At 48.0% G+C, this 20,780-nt stretch overlaps 1 protein-coding gene across 3 annotated transcripts in view; it reads right to left on the bottom strand.

Annotated features, from left to right (window-relative positions):
- The window catches only part of STXBP6 (syntaxin binding protein 6), a 404,737-nt gene that overhangs the window by 276,453 nt on the left and 107,504 nt on the right, over nucleotides 1-20,780 (bottom strand). Inside the window, exon 1 of one of the 3 annotated variants that reach the window (XM_086937000.1) lies at nucleotides 16,848-16,866. The exons of the other annotated variants lie outside the window; for them this stretch is intronic. The gene's annotated coding sequence lies outside the window, so the exon portion shown is untranslated. Of the gene's footprint in view, nucleotides 1-16,847; nucleotides 16,867-20,780 lie in introns of those variants that run through there. 3 annotated transcript variants of the gene reach the window in all.

Genomic DNA, 20,780 nt, shown 5'->3' with positions numbered 1-20,780 from the left:
CTATGGACTGTCCATCAAAAACCTAGAGCAACAAAAAAAATCTAAACTTGTGCTTTGCTGCCGGAGGCCTACGGGTCTATCCGGGAGAACCAAACCTCTTGCAAATGTCGAGAAAAGCTTGAGAAGTCAAACCCATTCCCTGCGACGAAGGGATCTTTTTCTCAAGGAATCAACTAAATTATCGTCCACTGTCCTGGTGTGAAACCCCTTCATTCAGAGACTGCATGAGATTCTCCACCTTAATCCCCAGAGACATGACCTCAGGCCCCCAGAGATGTATGTACACGACTATGACACAATTGTCAGATGTTATCACCACAAGAGACTTGAAATGGCTCATTGCAGTGTCCCAAGCTCTCTAAGTCCTCTAGCTGGAAGATTGACAGCTTCTGGAGGAAACCATCCAGCCGGTATCAAACGGCCTCCTCTTTGGCCCCTCAGCCCAGCATTTTGCATCCATGGCCATCACCACTGCAGGATCCGACAGCAACCCCCTGCTGAGTATCTCTTGAGCTGCCCCCACCTCTGAGAGTCTTCACCATCCGAAGAGTCCCACGGGGGGCGCTGCACACTCCTCTGACTCTCGTGGTCCTTCACACCCCCCTCCCCACCCTCCCTGCTTCCTTGGGTCTTACCTATCCCTGTTGACCTCAGTCTTATCTTAAGATTTCTGGGGCTCTAACCAAGAGAGATTTTGGGGGCCCCTGTTCAAAACCGCTTTGAATTCTATTCCCTTTTTCAGTGAATTCAAGCTTGCAAAATGTAACAAAAACTTTCAGAAGAGTGGGCAAAGAAACATGTGAACTGTGCCCTGCCAGGGGCCATAGTCCTTCAGATGACATTGAGCAGGGAAGAGAGGAAGGCGAAGAGGGGAGGGTGACACAGAAACGGACAGCGAGAGAGAGAGTTTACTTTCCCACCACCTCGGGGGCCCCTTGGAAGGTGGAGGGCCCGGCCTAGTGCCCACTAGGCTCGTGCCTTAAAACGTCTCTGGTTGATCTCATCCGGGAAACACTCCTGTCTACATATGACCTCTGACCTCTACACGCATTCTTCGGACGCGTTCTAATACAGCGAGCTCTCTACTTACCACTTGCACAATGTCACTTTGTCTAAATAGAAACATCTGTCTCAGGTCTCATAACATTGGAGTTTTCAGGGGCCTGTTACTTGGCGCTACATGACACTCACGCCACTTGCACTTCTATTACAGCTTCTGCAAACTGCAGGATATGGTCTCGGTGCGCTCATTACATGGGGCGTGTCACCTGACTCAGATATCCTTGCGCCACAGCGACGGTAATGATATAGTCCAACCCCGCGTGGCCCTGGGGCCTCTCCTCCCGGCCGCTCATCTGTGACAGGCCTGTAATCTGAGCAAGCCATTAGCACCGTGCATTACATGCTCGCGTGCCAATTATTTTCTCATTACAAACGAGATAGGATGTCAGAACAAGCTGCCTGTAATCATTTACTACAAGCGTCTGGTGTCGTAAAAGCGGTCCTGCAGGCAGCACGGCTGACGCACAGCTCCTGCCTGCAAGCTGAAACTGAGAGGAAAGCGTGGGGCCGCCTTTAGGGGGCGCCTGTCTGCTTTCAGAAGGAGAAGGCTTGTTTCGTCTAGAACCAAGTTTACAAACAGAAGTATTTGCAACTAAATATCGTGTGTGAGAGTAACTTTGGTACAGACCAGCACGAGCCAACAGACTTCTGTTTGCTGCCCAAAGTCAGTGGTTTCCCAGGGACACCTGTCTGCAGGATGCCAGCCTGGAGGTGCCCTGCTGTGCCCGGTGTGTACACAAGGGAGAAGAAAGACAACATTTCAGCAGCAAAAAAATCAACTTGCCAATCTTTAAAGCAGCCTCTCAGAACCTAACGCCAAGAAGCACCAGGAATATCAATTTTGTTTGCAGCTGGACACAGTGCCTTTAGGTCTAGCTACCAATAGCTTTAGTTGGTTCCGAGACCTCATGTCAGCACTCCAGGTGAAGAGGAAGAGTGTGCTTTTGGGCCAGCTTCCTTCAGCCATAGGCTCTCTCGTGGAATTCATGGTTGGCCATGGCTCAGTGGGCTTCCCATCAAGGCCATGGCCTTTCATGGATGGTTGCATTCAGGGACAGGCCTTGGTAGGGAAGGGAGAGCCTAGGACCAGGGCGTGGACATACAGAGGCGCACAGGGTGGTCTGTACTCTACATACAGCAGACTTTCCACCGACAGCATTGACAGATTGCCAGCCGGTCTCCTTCCTACATCTCTGCACTACAAACTCTGGGAGTAGGAAGCAGTGCTTGATTTGTAATAAAAGAAGTGTCAGGGCCCTGGCCAGGAAGCCACTGCAGCTTGCCCCACCCATTGCTTCTGCCCAGGGCTGGACTGGGAAGCAAAACCGGCCCTGGCAAAGTGCTCGGCTGGCCCCCCAGGGGGTTGGGGTGCAGCTGAGATGTTTGTCACGGCCGGTTTCGGCTGATTTTGTTACAGGGGCCAATATTGCAGCTGTGCCGCAAAAACAGCCCTGTAAAAAAACGCCCCCCAGGGGCCCAAAACCAGCCCCCACCCTGGCGGCCCATCGGGGAAATGCCTAGTGCCTGCTATTGCCAGTCCGGCCCTACCCCTGCCAGCGCTGCCAATGACACAACCAACACACCTACTAACCATATTAATCCTACAAGTGTAACAATTTAGACTTGACTGTGCCACCAGAGCTATAAGAATGGCGTGGGCAAAGGTTGTTTGTAATTTTTGTTATCTATATTGAATTAATAAACAACTGTTTTGTGCTCATCCCTAACTTAGACAGAAAGTGCCACCATGTGGCAGACGATCTTAAGCCCTCGTATTGACAATTAAGTGCAGGTGCCGAACACCAGAAACCACCTGAACAAATTAAGCACTGGTAAGAAGTTGCAGGACAGTCTCACCCTCAAAGCAAGCAGGTGGTGTAGGAAGCAGGGGTGTAGGAAAGATTTTTCAAGGAAAGGTTGGTGGAGGGAGCACCGGGGGGGAAGGGGACGGGGGAGGGGCTAGTGGAACAGAGACATGGTCTCATTTGTGTTCCTATAGGGTTTTGGTGATAGGACATCAAGTACTCATTCTGCAAGGCTGCAAATGCAACACAATGTGTAGCTTGTAAGTGACACCGAGTGGGAGTCATTTAATGTACTTGTTTTGTGCAGCTTGCATGCCTTCCCCCATCCAAAATCAACAGTTGATGGACAGAATGCAGAACAATGTCATACATTCACCCCAGTACAAAGATCTGGGCCTAAATCCATTGTTTTTGTGCTCACAATGCCATTCCAGTTTGAACCTGGACAGTTTCCTCCCTGGACTGGAAACAAGCATCCTGTGACCAGTTTCGGGGTTTCACCCGTCATCAGCCAAGATAGCTTGATTCCAGTGGCATGGAGAGCACGGGACCCACGTCTGGGCATACCCATCCCACTCGGAGTGACAAATGCAAAACCAACAGGTGAAACCCCGAAACAGGTCCTAGGATGCTTGTTTCCGGTCCAGGGAGGGCCTGGCTTGCAGTTCGGGCTGGACTGTTCCCGTGAGGCACAGGGTCAAGATTGATTGCATATGGTTAGGTCTTAACTGGGGCGGAATGGTGAGCAAAAGAATGATGGATTTAACCCAGATCTCTTGACTGAGGGTGAATGTTTTGATTTGTTCTACATTCTGTCCATCAATTGTGTGTCTTTTGCTTTCTCACCCTAAGTGCGCCAGGTATGCCCAGACGTTGGTCCTGCGCTCACTGTGCCACTGGAATCAAGCTATCCTGGCTGAAGAGGGGTAAAACCCCGAAACCGGTCCTAGGATGCTGGTTTTCGGTCCAGGGAGGACCTGGCTTGGCAGTTTAGGCTGGACTGTTCCCATGGGGCACAGGGTCAAGACTGATTTGCATATGGCAGGTCTAAACTGGGGTGGCATGATGAGCAAAAAAATGATGGATTTAACCCAGATCTCTTGACTGGGGTTGAATGTTTTAATTTGTTCTGCATTCCGTCCATCAATTGTGTGTCTTTTGCTTCCCCCGTCCTAAAGACGCAGCACTGTTCACTCTTGCACATTCAGGTGTTGTTCGTTGCTGTTATGATAGATAGCATGTTGTTGCATTCATGGCTTTTTTTTGTTCACGAAGTAGAGGTGCGGGTAGGCGGGGCTAAAGATTAAACCAATTACGGACACCTGGTCAAAGTATCTACCATGAAATATTTTGCTACCTAGGATTTTAACTTCACCATTTACAGACCAATGTCTTTGGACTCTTTAGTAACATTGTTTATCGGGGTACTGCTCACCTCTGCCAGTAAATGTAAATGACAGCATTTGCAAAGCGCACAGCTACCTCCGACAGAGGTGTCCCGGCGCTGGGGGCCGTCGGGAAGATGAAGCGAACTATTGCCTAGAGTCACATGGTGCTGGGCTAACCTGCCGCCGGAGCCAGGGATCGAACTGTGTACCCTGTGGTCCAGAGTCAGGCAGCCTGGCTGCTGCGCCACACCTCTTCCAGTGCACTCTTCATAAATGCATGAATGGGGCCCTGCTCTTGCTGGCATACAAGTGCAGCCACAATGTTTCTCCTTTATTGCCTTTCCTTTCTAGGACAGCTTAACGCAACACATACACTAGTAACCAACTAATGCCACAACTACCCCTTACAATAAGCCAGCTCTATTAGGTTTGCCAATGCTTGTTAAATGTCATAGGTGAATTATCCATCAATCAGCAGCAGGAAACCCATTGTGTGAGCAGCAGTAGCGCTCTACGAGTTGTCTTTTCATTCACCCTTCATTTAAAAGGCGCTTCCAGTCCAGACCTGGCGTCCTGCACTGGTTCGCGCCTGCACACACCGTACCTGGAGGAATCACTCATCTGGGCGCATTAAAAAGCACTAAATGTCCATCACGGGGTTACTGCCAGTCACCATCGAAAGACACTTGGTCTGTAGCGTCGACATAAAATGTAGGCTGAGCACAGGACTTCGTGTTCTCACTGACGCCAGCAGGCTGAGACATTCAAACATTCAGGGGTCCCAAAGAAGGCCTCTGCGAAAGGAACGAGCTCCTGGGACCCGCCCTAGACTAGTCAAACAAACACAGCATTTATAAAGCGCACTACACACCCGTGAGGGTCTCAAGGCGCTTGGGGGGGGTTCCTCTACTGCTCGAATAGCCAGGTCTTGAGGAGCCTCCTGAAGGTGAGCAGGTCTTGGGTCAGCCGTAAGTGGATGGGGAGGGTGTTCCAGGTCTTTGCGGCGAGGTAGGAGAACGATCTGCCACCGGTGGTCGCTCTTCGAATGCGGGGGACTGTGGCGAGGGTGAGGTCGGCGGAACGGAGTTGGCGGTTCGGGGTGTAAAAGGTGAGTCGCCTGTTGAGGTATGCCGGTCCGGTGTTGTGGAGCGCCTTGTGTGCGTGGGTGTGGAGCTTAAAGGTTATCCTCTTGTTGACGAGGAGTCAGTGCAGGTCTCTCAGGTGGGGCGTGATGTGGCTGTGTCGAGGGATGTCGAGGATCAGGATTGCAGAGGTGTTCTGGATGCATTGTAGTCATTTCAAGAGTTTGGCTGAAGTTCCTACATAGAGGGTGTTTCCGTAGTCCAGTCTGCTGCTGACGCGGGCCTGGGTAACCGTATGGCCAGGAGCATGAGACAGGGTCTCCATGCCGCTCGAAACACTGCGCAAAGGCACGGCTCAAGAAATGTTCATAAGGGTTGAGAAGAACTGGATAAACGGACTTCAGTTACCAGAATGCACTGGTGTCGCAAGGAAGACCAGTACTTTTTAAATTGTATTAATTTATGTGAGAGGCACTTGTATGTGGGAGCGCTGCAGTAACACGGTGTATTTGAGGAATCCATCGTTTTCACGGATCCACTCAAAGGTGACGTGCACGAGCGGTCCTAGAGTGAATGTATGCCCGCGCGCGCGCACAATTGAACATACGCTGCACTTCTAGCTACGACCATTAAAGCAGACATTTCCCAGGTCCCAGCAGGTTCCTCGCTCCGGGCACAGGTGTCCGATAACGAAGCAACGCGGGTTGATGGCTCACAGACGCGCTGCAGGAAAGGCCTGCTCTGGGTGACAATATGGATTCGATTTTTAGGAAGGACACAGCGCACCAACCTATGGGGAGATCAATACGTTAAGCAATAATGAAATAGCCCCGCCCCTTCCATAGGTCACACTAATCACTGCAGAAAGCAATATCAGAGGCCTGAGTGGTGGAGTCGCTGCTTAACAGCACCGTCCAGGCTCAGCACCCTGCCTCAAGGCGCTGCAGTGAAGGTGAAAGTGATGCCGTATTCTGGTAACACCCGCCGGGCAGGTAACTGGTCCCTGCGGTCGTGGATGTGGAATGCACCTACACCTGGGTTCTCCAAAGTCGGTCCTGGAAGGCAGGATCCGTGCCACATTTTTAGCATAACCCCATTTAATAAATGTAGTTATCTTAAACATCTGACATGGATCCGTTCCTCCAGGACCGACTTTGGAGAACCCTGACCTTCACAATAACAGCTTTTCTTCACTACGTTTATGTCACCCTCCTAGCCCAGGGCCAGGCCAGCCCCAGAAGCCATCAGCTGTGGCCGAACCGGACCTGGTCTCCAGCAATAAACTCACTAACAGAGTGAACCAAAGGGGGGCTCCCGGCGGGCGCACAGGGGTCCCCCGTCCACCCAGCGCACTGCACCAGGCTGGCACCTGACTCTACGCAACCCTTTACCACGTGCCTTCGAGGGGGCGCTCCAGGCGCTGCCTGCAAGCAGGAATCGCAACGTAGCGCAGCAAACTCCTGCCAGCAAGCAGTGTGAGCGGACTGGCCCTAGAGGCGCGTGAACCTGAGTCCATCTTCCACGAGCCACCCCCCTACGCAAAGGCACCACTGTTGGTCGTACCTGGTTTAGCCGTCATCTGTCTCGCCTCTAGGCGCTGGAGACCAAGAGGAATGTTGGAGTTCGCCAAGACACTTGTTTTGTAGCGCACCACTCGCCCGGCTTCAAGGCACATGTAGGAGGCCCAGCTCTGGGGCAGTGCCCGCGCAGTAAGGGGCACAGCTCTGAGGCAGTGCCCGCGCAGTAAGGGGCACAGCTGACGGACAGACACGGGCAGGTCACAGACGGATGTCCGAGTTACCGTCTGACCTCAGTGGTGGACAGACTGACACTAGTGATGGGCGCTCGTGCCTCGTGTGCTTCACCGTCTCCCAGCTCGTGCCTAAACACCACTGACTCAGCCAGAGGCACCCTCTGCACGCCCCCGGGCTCCTGTGCACGCTCCGGACATCCGCGCCGACTCACCCTTCATCCTCACAGGCCTAAACATTCCACAGTCTACTCTGAGGTCACAGCCAATCAGAAGCTGGCGCAGAGCCACCGCACATGGCACACCCGCATGCCAGGCGCGGGTTACATAACCCTGCAGGTAACCCGCACACACACAGGAAGCCGTGCAGGTAACCCGCACATCACACAGGAAGCACTGCCCGTGCCAGGGCCATTCCTGTGGGTTTATCCTCACAAGGGCAGCTTGCAAAACTGCGCCTACACCCCACCTGGTACAACTGCCAGCACTATAGGGGCAAGAGTGCCACCCACAGACATGGAGGGCAGGTAAGTACCACCATTCTGATCTGTTGTGCCCGTCAACTGGCATGACAACTATTGTGCCCATCAACCGGCACGAAACAACACAATCACTTGTACGTGGTCTTCAGTCCGCTATCTGCTCTCACACTAAGAACCCTCACTCCCCTGTGCCAGCCTCAGACCTTTCTGAGCACCACTGCACCTGCTGCACGGCACCCCACGAATCCAGTATCTAACCCCTCCCGCGCCGCCTGCCTGGACTTCTCTTTAGTCCAGTCTATGCAATTAGACCCCTCGCTCGGAGCCCCAATATGCCACCTTGCATCTTGGCACACGGACTGGTAATATTGAAGTCACTGTTTCCTGGACTCCAATCACTGCCCGCCTCCGCCTGGTACTGCCCCAGTGCACCACCCCGTGCCCGACTGGAATAAATCCTTATTCTTGCGACCTGTTCAATAAATAAACCACAGCTGAAAATCGAAATCACACCAAAGTTACACATCCGGGCACACTCTCCAACAACTCTCTGCACACAGTCCAAAGGGTTTTACGATTTCATGGCGCTCCACTCGCCTCCTCTGTCCTCAGGAACACTGCTGCCCGCGGGCGCTTAGAAGCATCCATTCTACCCTCCCTCCCTGGATAAGTTACCAGCCTCGAACATTTAGGCACAATCTCGCAGGGTCATTCGAGTCCCAAAGACTTTCATGTTCTGCTCATTTAGTATAGCGCCTGCCACTAACCCAGCCTGCCTCTAGGCGGAAGCCACACGGGACATGCTCTTAATACAAGGAGCAGGTTCGACTGGTGACTGCACCACAGCTCGTGCGTGGAGCTGCCCTGAGTGGGAATGAGGGCCGCACATTACCCCTGTGTGGGTGGGTGGGTGTCGGTGGGGGGAGGGTGAGAGTTTGGGGGAAGACGGCGCATTTTTAAGAGAACTGTTTCTGTAAATGTCATTCTTTACAAAAATTAAAAGCAACTGACACGGAGTAGCTAAACTGCACCGTGTTTCTGATGCCTACTCCATGTACTCGCAGTGTTTCTAATGCCTACTCCATGTACTAGCAGTGTTTCTAATGCCTACTCCATGTACTCGCAGTGTTTCATCTGGCATTGACCTTCCCACCAGAGAAACTGAATAAACTTGAGGAAGGTGCAAACCAGTTTTCAGATCCAAATTCTTCAGTTCCAAAATACAGAATGCCAGGGCTCTGCTCAACAAAAAAAAAATTCTGAATTAATTGATATGTTCCAATACTCCAGAATCAGTTGACACGTGTTTCGCTCTGAATTATACCCAAAGGCCTTTTTCAAGGTGTTAAAATGAATGTAGAAAATGAAGAAGGCCTACTCATGTCAATGCAATCACTAGCAGAAAGACGTGTATAGATGTATGCGTTAAAGGAAAAGTACAGATCTACAGTAGCAGAATAAAAAGCACAAATGGAGTCAGGATCTGGGGGAGGGAAGTAGATACGAGCTGTAGATGAATAGAGACATATAATTAGACCGCGCAAAAATGGAAAGTCACCAGCCTGCATTGCAAGAACACGTCTCTGAGAAAATATGCAGATAAAGCAACACCGCGGCACAGGATACGTGGGAGGGTAGGCCTTACAGAGCATCGGACATGTAGGGAGCGGGGAACTGCTACGCTCCAAAGCACGAGACAAGCCAAGGGCAGCAGTAGTACAGCGGTGGCGTGAAAATGTAACAATAACACGTGCACATGAGTCGCATTCCATTAACATTTGGTTAGCTGTTTTTGCAAAACGTATCAACTTTTAATCTAATGATATTCACAACCTAACGTTTGATTTTATAGCCAACTGTATGACGTATTTGCGGGTCCAAAGATATAAACGAAACTGTCCTCCATATTGTAAATTTAAGTTCAGATTCCAGTTCTACTGAGCTGACTGACCTTCCAAGTGCTTTTATAAACTCTATGTTGCCAACAGAAGTCGTGTTGTCTTTTTCTTTTGTCCAACAGCAAAGGTGAAGAGATTGCTTGAGTACATTGCACATAAGTTGCCCTCTATATTTTACGTCCAGCTTGATTTGCGGCCCGTGTGTTTCTTTCTGTCATGGAAATTAGAAGATTAGGGTAGTAATGTGAGTATTTTGGATCTAAAAAATGTGGATCATAAAGGTTAACCGAGAGAGCCTTCTTCCGCCTTCCTCAAGCTATGTTTGCTGCACAGTGTCAGAGTCTTGGCCTCAGGCGTTCAAGGCTTCCATTCTGGCTTCAAACGCCCATCCAGAAGTTAACTTTGAAGAGAAGATGCAAGGCCTGGCCAGGTTACGAAGCAGAAGTGGGATGTAAATTAATACAAATACAAAAAAAATGAACTAGCAATCTGGAGTGAGCAAACACAGAACTGAAACACAGAGAACTCATCTTTTTATATCGATAAATTGGGGCGAGACCAATTTTTGTACCAGTTATCTTCACTGCTGTCCTGGACGTATCGAAAATACCCAACAGGTAACCCAGGTTCATCCAGACCTACACCATAGTGCCTGAGCTGATGAGGCTGTCAAGTAATGAATTAAATATACTTTATGTGCTGCTTAATGTCAAAACCTGAAATAGACAGAGCCCTCCTGTGGATGGAAAGAGGTGTCGCCAATGAAAACTGCTGCTGATAGGAATCTACACCTACAATATGCACTGGAAATGCCACATCCCCCGGGATCACCGAGGCACTCTTGCGACATCTTGTGAATACTTTCACCCAGGGCTTTAAGTGGGCCGGGTCTCTCCGGGTCTGAGCACCGGCAGTTTTTTTAAGGGGGCCTCGAAACGGGTCTCTATCGGGCTCTGTTTTGTGCCATAGCACAGGAGGTTTGTTTTTTTCGAGCTATAGGGGAAGGGAAATCCTTTAAAGAGAGTCATTTTCTCTCTGGATTTCTCTTCTCTTATCCGAACTCAGGAGCAGTAACATTGTCGTGGTGTTACCAGGCCTTTATGTGGAAGCTTCTTCAATATTATATACAAGCCACAGTGGCTGCTTATTTATCTTATGCAACTAACAACCCTTGGCAAAGCCAATAGTCCTGACTCGTAGGTATGATGTTACTTGTTGTATCATATATCTGGATAAAATGACAGAAACAACAAAATACCAGTCGGGCGGCACACTATGCTAAACACAAACTTTTAGCTTACGTGTTGTAAGCCACGCCCTTAATCACATTGACCACGCCCCCTTGAGAGACCCCCCAGTATTTTCATCCCACTTAAAGCCCTGCTTTCACCCCAAACTGAAGCTAAAGGTGTCAAGGAGTCCAAGCCATAATCTCATACTCTGAGAACGTCGACTGTACCACACAGCAGACCTGTGCACATATCAGTAATGCTGTGCTAAGAACAGGACTCTAGCAATATCTTCAAGCAGAAGATCAGAATAAAGTGGCCAAACCTCAGTGGAAAGTTGTATCTCAAAAGTGGTATCCTGTTCCTCGATTTAGGGGTTTAGTTTCCCCTCTTGGGGTCCCTGGAAGTTAAAGGCACACCAATATTCCTTTCTTGCTCCCAAGGCAGGAACCTAGTCGCAGCACCTTAAAACAACCAGTCCCCTACATAGCTGCCCCAATTTGTCAAATGTGGCTTTGGTAGATCTGCAGAGAGAAGATTTTGTTGAGTGTAGCAGACTCGAGTGTCGCACCTTTATAAAGGCATCGACAACCACCTGTGGACTTGTTGCCCTGAGAGTTAGGGAACTCTGCAGGCTGTGGACCTCTGTTTGGGGTGTTTTTTTTTTTTTCACCCAGTGTATGCATGCTTTCCTCCCCTCTTGTGACGTAAATAGGAGAAACAGCACCACAGATGGAATGATTGAATTAATCTCAGTCACTGGTGCATAATTTGGGCCCAGCCCAGTCTGTCAAGTGCAAGCTCTTCTGTGCCATTACAGGCACGGATCAACCACAAGTAAATCAGTTTTGGGCCTGCCCCAGTTGCTAGGCCAGGTAGCTGTTATGCTATAGACACTCCCATGCATTGGGACCAATTGATGACCATTTTTGTGGTTGACTTTATGGGTTTTATTTTACTCTAGTTTGAATGTACAACATAATTTTTTTCTGCACATGCATTTTGCCTTGCGATCTCATTATGTGTCTCTTTGTAGTTTCAGAGTGGGAGTGTTTCACAAAGTAGAACAGCCTAGCCAGGAACGGGACATGTGGGATGTGCGTTTGAAAGCATGAGAAAGAGAACTGTTTGGAATGTACTTTCTGTCTCGGAGTGGAGTGCTATAAGCAGTGGCCCACAAATGTGCATTATGTTGTACATTGGAATGTTTTATCAAGTTTTTACTATTGGCTTTGACATGCCCTCATGCCATCTTGAATTCTGACTCTTAAGCTCTGCACATAAAAGCAGGCCCCCAGGTTACTCACATTATTTAGGTTATTCATGTTCAAGATTGTTTTCTGTACTTTTAGAGAAGTTTTCTACATTGTCCAGCTTCACTCAGATAAGGTGCTGGAACGCGTGGGAGCACAGGAGAATACCTAAGAAGTCCTTTACCTTTGGAATGCTTGCATGGAGCTCGGCCAACTCCAGTAAGTTTCCTTGGCGCAGAGGAGGTCCCCTCGGAAACTTCAAGTGCATGGCAATTATAAAACTGGGGTCTCTTGACTTTGAAAGCAGGATTTTGGGCTGAGGGACAGACACGTCTGCTTAGTGTTGCAGTTCCTGGCTTGATGAGTCTCTTGACCCAGGGGCTGTAAATCCACCAGTCTTGTGAGGGCCAAGAGGAAGCTATTGCAGCAGGTGATGTATTTTCTCTGAATACTGGCATTCTGATGTGTGTGTCAGTGTGCACATTCAGGTCTCCAGGGGTTATAATCATCTGAAGTATTTGGTGTGTGTATATCCTACGTATTTCCATGCTTTCTTTTGGTGATTACTTGCATTTAACAATGCCTATTTCTTGCAGTGGACATCTAGTATTATCATTATTTGCTTGTATTTTATCCCAGGCATTTAACAGTTGCATTTGCTTACTTATAAGTTTGTTATTAATGCATGTACATACATATGTGTGCATATATAAGAAATAAAGGGGGAAAAAAGGAAGAATGGAAGAAATATAAGAAATACAGCACTCCCGCACGGAGGCACACACACAGCAAAGCAAGGAAACAGCTATTAGGGGTTTCACTCTCATAAAATGAGGCACATTAAAATACAGTTTTCAGAATAAAGCTTGGGGTTTTATTTGTGAATCACTTTCTAACAGAAAGGCTTTCTCAGATATCAAATGAAACATAATGCAAGTGTGAGTGTGTATATATATATATATATATATATATATATATATATATACATATACACACACACACACATAGAAACACCTTTATTATCTGCTTATATTTTATCCCATGCATTAAGCAGTTGCGTGTGCTTGCTTATAAATGTGTTATTATTTCTTGCACATATACACACAACTACATATACACATATATGTATACATACATATATACCAAACAAGACCCTGCTTCATAAGGAAGAGAGCATGCACAAAATCGCTTAGCATAGCGTAGCTGGCATTTTTTGCTCGCTTGTGGTCCTCAACGTCAAGTTGGCAACCGCCAGCGAGCAAAATGATATCCCGGCAAGACTTTTTCCTCGTTCGCAATCAGCAACATCAAGTTGGCGATTGCGAGCGAGGAATAAACCTCCCGGCGAGATTCTCAATGCGGGGAGGTCAGGTTTCTCATTGCGAGTGGTCGCGTATGCTCGCGATGAGAAACTACCAGTCCGCGTTGAGAAAGCTGCCTCTCAAGTAAAAATGAACTCGAGTGGCAGAAAACGACAGCTCGCACTGTGCGAGATGCTGTTTTCAATGATTGCACAGTGTGGATAAGCATCCGGCACTGTGCAATCATCGCGAACAGCGCACTACGCAGTTCGCATAGCGCTACGCGTATCTCGCGTAGTGCGAAGTGTACTTTGCGTAACTACCTGTAACGCAACTACAGCGAACTATGCCCAGGGTTAGTGTTGCACACATAATAAACCCCCACACTTTATTCTGAAAACTGTCCTTTGAGGTGACTCATTTTATGAGAGTTAAACCCCTTTTCAGTTGTTTTCTTGCTTTGCCAAATGTGTGCCTCTGTGCTGTATGTCTTTTATGTGGGAGTGCTAAGCAAGACAGCCTCTTTGAGTGACATCACCAACAACCTTAGATTGGTTTTAGCCTAGTCGTGCCCCCACAGTGAAGCTGGAGTCCCATGGCTCAGGACCAGCATAAGGGCACACCCCGCCTGCTAAGTAAGACCTACTTAGCACTAAACTTGATTGACGGAATGCTCATCTGTGGTGGGCAAGAATGCTAAAAACAATGGAATGGAACAATATTCAGCTACTGTCTACAGAAATAATATTTTTATTTAACTTCTCACAGTGTATAGACAACACTGTCGAACCAACCATGCACCCTGTTCAAATCCAGACTTAATAAAGTCATCCTTGCAGAAGCAAAGATTATATACCCTGAAAAAAACCAACACGCTACTCCAAAACCATCTGTACATCTATCACCAATCTTTCCACCTTCTCTCTGTCTGTCTGTCTCTCTCTCAGATCCACCCCACAACCATCAGAGACCTTCACAATTATGTGGTTTGTTTTCGCCACTTTGTCTTTAGTTAACTAGAATTCCAAAATGTAGGCTCCTTGCACTAAAAACTAAATTAGCCAAAGTTTTCACAGTAGTTTGGAATTTTTCATCTGCCTAATTATTTCTAGATTTTGCTGCCTATTAATTGGAACAGCGCACAGACATTTCCATGAAAACATTTGTTCTCATTAAGCGATATTCTAATGAGCCTCTTTAATTGGCTGCATGTATCACTGATAATGAATGTATTTCAGAAGAGCACCCGAGTGTTTGAGTGATCTGAGGCATTAGAGGCTCAGAAAGACACCGAGCACAGAAGATAAACGCAGATGAGGCATCAGAAGGCTCTTTAAAATTGAAATAGTTTAAGCTCTTCCTGGCAGAGGCTTTGTCTGAAAAGATCATGTGATTTTATATCTAAAACACATCTTTGTCTGGTTCCCACACAGAAACGTCAAGGGGCGGGAGGGGGGTCACGAGTCTGATATTTGTAATAAAAGTGAGATTTACTGGACTTTCCAGACAGCCAGGAAACTGCCATGCACACAAGGGATATAGATCAGGTCGCCCCCCACTCTCAGTATTACAACACAATATAGACCTGATCTTTTTAGCTGAACATGATACTTGGAAATCCCTCCATCATGGTTTGTTCACCCAGATTTGTGTGAATAAACAGCGGCTACAATTATACCGCCTGTTCAAGGGAATCCATGTTCACCTTTTCTTTAAAAAGTTTTTGAACTCAGTCTCCCCCAGTCTGTACCACCCAGTGGTGTGGACGACAAAAAATAAGAAAAAAAGTGGTGAAAAAGGTTGGCAGTGCCTCACGGGAGTAACACCAGGGGAGTGTGCAGATGGGTTCTCACCTGCACACTCAGGTTCTCATCATCAGCAACTGCCAGCCCACAACAGCCAGGAAACTGCACCAAATGCCATTTGATACAAGAGATTAAACGAATGCAGAGGCATCCATTGGCCAGGCTGCTGTGGACGTTCAAAACTGTGCCAAGCACTGCAAACAAGAGAGGATTCACCATCAGTGCAGTATCGGCCCTCCCACTGTACATATGACATGCTAAGACGCAAAGAGAAGAAATCCAAAAATTCAAAAATGTAAAAAAAATAAAATAAGAATCCGCCTTTTCACCAGGATGACTCCATGCACAAATGGACCACCGGTTCTCCTGCTGGAGATGCAAACAAACCCAACCACATACCCTAAATGTACCCATGTCCTCACATCACAGATTAACATATCTTCTGCGTTGCAGTCTCCTCAGGAAAAATCTCACCCTACCATAATCTCACCACAAAACCAAATCTCCCCGTACAGGAAATACATTCTATTAAGACCATGTGGCATGTTGAGCTGATAAGTAAGGCTCGTCATTATGTACAAGAGCCTTTTCCTACTTCTGCAGTGTGTGCTCTATGGTTTTGCTTGGGGCTTTTGACTGAACTCTCTAAGGAAGTTGCAAGGTATAACATTCCACATGTGGAAGAAAAGTTTCTGACACATATTTTTCTTAATAGGTCACATTCTTTAGAAGTTGGGAACATTGTTTTAAAATCTGACATACGTCTAAGCGGGCATTTGAACTTTTCATACATCCTGAAATTGATATATGGTATGCCGAGGCTCACTTTTTTGTAAAGTAATATAAAAAGTGTGGACTGTTTGGTTATGTAATTTTACCCATTGCAAGTGTTTAACTAAGGAGGGCCAATGACTTAACTAATAAATACAAAATTTGTATATTAGAAATGTCACAATAATCTCACTCTGTCAATACCCCCAAAAAGTAGAACATGGGTAGACCTAATTAAATTGAGTTTGCATCCTCAAATTAGTTAGATTCCCATTTAACATCATTCCAAAGTTACTTAGCACATCATAATCTTTAAATTGCACATTTGCACTTTAAAATATACACCAAGTAATTGCTAAACATATTCAGACTAAAAACTGTCTGAATGTTAAAACTTTCCATCTTCTGATTTTTGTTTTCTATAAGTTCACATTAATACAGGAAAGAGGAACACACTTGCTCCACTTACATTCCAAAGATAGATTCACTTATTACACCTGAAATTAATATGGCCTCAAATCTAATTTTATAACATTCTTATGAAGATTTTTTTGTACACCATGAACCTATAAAGGAAGATGACCAACACCCCCATTCATTTTTCATGTGTTCAACTTTTTAAAATTGGTTCTCCGTGTATCGCATCACCATACCACATGCTAGATTTCACATGACGAACAGATCGCATCCACTATATCAACCTAACCACTACATGGCAATGTATGTGTAGGTGCGTAGAGCTGCAGGTAAGATTAGTCTTTATCACCTGCATTGACCTTGAGGTAGGGGGTGTGAAGCTTTTGCAGTCTAATTTCAGCCACCTTGTTCGAGCTACTTGGCCTTTTCTTAAGTCTGACACACAAAAGGCCACCAAATGCCACAAGATAGCTCTTAAACTTTAGATATGTCTGAACCACTTTTTATTACACATTTTAAAAACAATGAAAGCTAATGCACTATAGGAGTCTTTTAAACCCTGACATTATAGGAATACTTTGAGCACCACTATCTTCTATCCTACCTTGAGATTCAATAAGGGGTCTCTCTTTCCAATGTCTCAGTAAAGGAATGACAAGAAAGGATCTGTCAAGACAAAAAGAAACTGATGAATCCTAGGTGGGGAGGGGAGGGGGGGTTGCAATTAAGAAAAGCTACCACACAATTATGGAAGATGGGTGTGGTTGACCCTCAGAGGAGTGAGACAGGGTTCCTTTGGCACTATTACTCTGGGGCACATGGAGAGACAGAGTGAGGGATGGTGGACACATGGACAGACCGTGTGAGGAGCCTGAGGCAGCTGGACAGACCGCGTGAGCACCTTGGAGCATAATAACTGTATGCAGAGCATGAGGTAGATGGACTGGCAGTATGTGGAGCACATGTAGAACAGCGTGAAAAGGCAGCGATACATGAACTGTATGAGGAGCACGGAGCACATGTAGGACAGCGTGAAAAGGCAGCGATACATGAACTGTATCTGGAGCACGGAGCACATGTAGGACAGTGTGAAAAGGCAGCAATGCATGAAGAGTGTGAGGAGCACGGAGCACATGTAGGACAGCGTGAAAAGGCAGCAATGCATGAAGAGTGTGAGGAGCACGGAGCACATGTAGAACAGCGTGAAAAGGCAGCGATACATGAACTGTATGAGGAGCACGGAGCACATGTTTGAGAGCATAAAAAGGCAGCAATACATGAACAGTGTGAGGAGAACGGAGCACATGTAGAACAGCGGGAAAAGGCAGCGATACATGAACTGTATGAGGCGCACGGAGCACATGTAGGACAGCGTGAAAAGGCAGCGATACATGAACAGTGTGAGGAGCACGGAGCACATGTAGAATAGCGTGAAAAGGCAGCGATACATGAACTGTATGAGGAGCACGGAGCACATGTAGAACAGCGTGAAAAGGCAGCGATACATGAACAGTGTGAGGAGCACGGAGCACATGTAGAATAGCGTGAAAAGGCAGCGATACATGAACTGTATGAGGAGCACGGAGCACATGTAGGACAGCGTGAAAGGGCAGCGATACATGAACTGTATGAGGAGCGCGGAGCACATGTAGGACAGCGTGAAAAGGCAGCGATACACAAACTGTATGTGGAGCACGGAGCACATGTAGAACAGCGTGAAAAGGCAGCGATACATGAACTGTATGTGGTGCACGGAGCACATGTAGAACAGTGTGAAAGGCAGCGATACATGAACAGTGTGAGGAGCACAGAGCACATGTAGGACAGCGTGAAAAGGCAGCGATACACAAACTGTATGTGGAGCACGGAGCACATGTAGAACAGCGTGAAAAGGCAGCGATACATGAACTGTATGTGGTGCACGGAGCACATGTAGAACAGTGTGAAAGGCAGCGATACATGAACAGTGTGAGGAGCACAGAGCACATGTAGGACAGCGTGAAAAGGCAGCAATACATGAACTGTGTGAGGAGCACATGTAGAACAGCGTGAAAGGGCAGCGATACATGAACTGTGAGGAGCACTGAGCACATGTAGAACAGCGTGAAAAGGCAGCGATTCATGAACTCTATGAGGAGCACGGAGCACATGTAGAACAGCGTGAAAAGGCAGCGATACATGAACAGTATGAGGAGCACGTAGCACATGTATGATAGCGTTAGGAGGCTGTGATACATGAACCGGCAGTATGAGGAGCACATGTATGACAGCATGAAGAGGCTGCGATGCATGAACCGGCAGTATGAGGAGCACATGTATGACAGCGTGAAGAGGCTGCATGCATGAATGGCCAGTATGAGGAGCACATGTATGACAGCGTGAAGAGGCTGGATGCAGAAACAGGCAGTATCAGGAGCACGGAGTACATGTACTTTTCCAATTAGCTTTTGAGTGATTATGCGGTCTGCCTCCGTTGTTGTCTATTGAGCGCCATGAAACCATTTGGTGACCGTGCGCGGTAAAAGTAATTTTAACATAACATAACATAACATGACAGCGTGAAGAGGCTGGATGCATGAACGGGCAGTATGAGGAGCATGGAGCACATGCATGACAGCGTGAAGAGGCTGGGTGCATGAACAGACATGAGGAGCAGCATGAAGAGGCTGCAATGCATGAACGGGAAGTATGAGGAGCATGGAGCACATGTATGACAGCGTGAAGAGGCTGGATGCACGACACGGGCAGCACTGGCACGTGGGCAGAGTGGCAGCAGCTTGGAAGTAAAAGTCCATGGTATTAGCATTAGACACAGGGGAAGATAATGGCAGAAGTCCTGTGTACACGGGTAGTGTGTGTGTAAGCAGCAAGTCAGAACAAACAGTTAGACGAGCCTCAACCAGGCAGTGGAAGCAGCCTCATACATAGTGGGAGGAGGTAGAAGCAGTCAGTCTCTGCATCCCATATATATGACCCCTTACACAAGGACTGTACTGGATGTGCTCTGAAGGAAGTGTAGGAAGGTGGATATCTGACTATGGTTACCCCCAAACTTTTTCCCTGGTGTTTAGCTGGTTTTTGACTTAGTTGGCCTGGGATCCTGCTATTCAGGGCCCCAGGCTGATTGCTCTCTCCTTAAAATGGACTCCATGTACCCTAGGTGCATAACATAATTGGAACTGGTTCACCTTATAGGCCCCTGTAACAGTGTACCATAGGTACCCAGGGCATAGGTGCATCCAAGGCCTACCAGGGGCTGCAGCATGTATTGTGCCACCCCTGGCCTGGCCTCCATATTTGACACAACTGGCTGATCACTCAGCTGGGGTAAGTTGGTGTAATCACTTCTTACTTAGATATAGTATCCCTATATCTAACCTTAAACTGGACACATGTTAACCTGTAAGCCATTCCTATGGAAGGCCCCTGCAATCCTGGGGGCAGAGTGCGTGGTTACATGTGAGATGGTGCTCTAGCATGAGCTGAGCCTGTCTGCAGCTGTCTGGAACCACTCCCTAAGCTGTTCTGGGATATTGCCATACCATATACTCTTAAGTGCATTATAATCCTCGCGGTTATATGCTATCTTTGGTTTGGCTTTATCAAAACATGTCGAGTAAGGTGTCATACGAATTGGAATACTATCCCCTCGACAGTTCTGTCGACGGGGATAGCATTCCACCCTTCTAGAGGGGCACGACATGTGTGTAGCCTTAACCCCGGTTAAAGTTAACCAGAGCCTCAGCATCACAAAATGGATGCTGCCACCACAGACACAAGTCTGACCTCCTACTGCTGGGAGTCCTTCCAGCGAGGGAGGCCTGGACAAAGAGTTTCCTGCCTTGGGAGGTGCGAGCACCACCCCAGACAGGGTTTTGTGTATTGGGTAGGACAGGGCTGAATAGATTGAGACATGCCCGGGGCACACAAGGTGTCCCCGTGCATAAGCCAGTCCAAACCGGTCCTGGGACTTTCCAGACCCAGGCCTGGCGAGGAGCTGGACAAAGGAAAGGGGGTGTAACCGCCCCCCTTCCTGGTTCCTCCCAGAGGAGGGACCTAGTAGGTGATCCACCCCTCAGATTGGGAATAAGAGTGGGAGCAGTGCCATTGCACAGCAGATCATCCTGAATCAACTTGAAACTAAGAAGACGACTGGACTTCGACATTCTGCTGCACAGAAGACTGAAGAGAATCTCCCTTGTGGCCTAGGAGTGGCCACCCTGTGAATACAGGCACCAACCAGCGCATCGACGTCTGCTTTGCCGCCGCCTCCCGTCGGAGCCCGAGCCCAGAGCCTGACAAGACCCAGACTCCCAGACTTCTCACAGCCCGATCCACAGTCCCTGCAAAGAAGGGACCCGTGGAGGCACCTAGAGACGTGGGACCGGCCATCTTGGAAGACACCCGAAGAGCTGACAGCGCAGCAACTGAGGCACCCTCGACGTTGTGCTTTGGGGACTGAGAACTCCCACCACTGAGCAGCCCTTGCACCGAAGATCAGCCCCCCAGCATCTCCACGATCTGCGTGGGGCCCCTT

This window comes from Lissotriton vulgaris, chromosome 9, assembly GCF_964263255.1.
Source record: "Lissotriton vulgaris chromosome 9, aLisVul1.2, whole genome shotgun sequence".
Taxonomy (NCBI): Eukaryota; Metazoa; Chordata; class Amphibia; order Caudata; family Salamandridae; genus Lissotriton; species Lissotriton vulgaris.
Note: the sequence above shows the minus strand (reverse complement) of the source record. Positions and strands in the feature narration are given on the sequence as shown.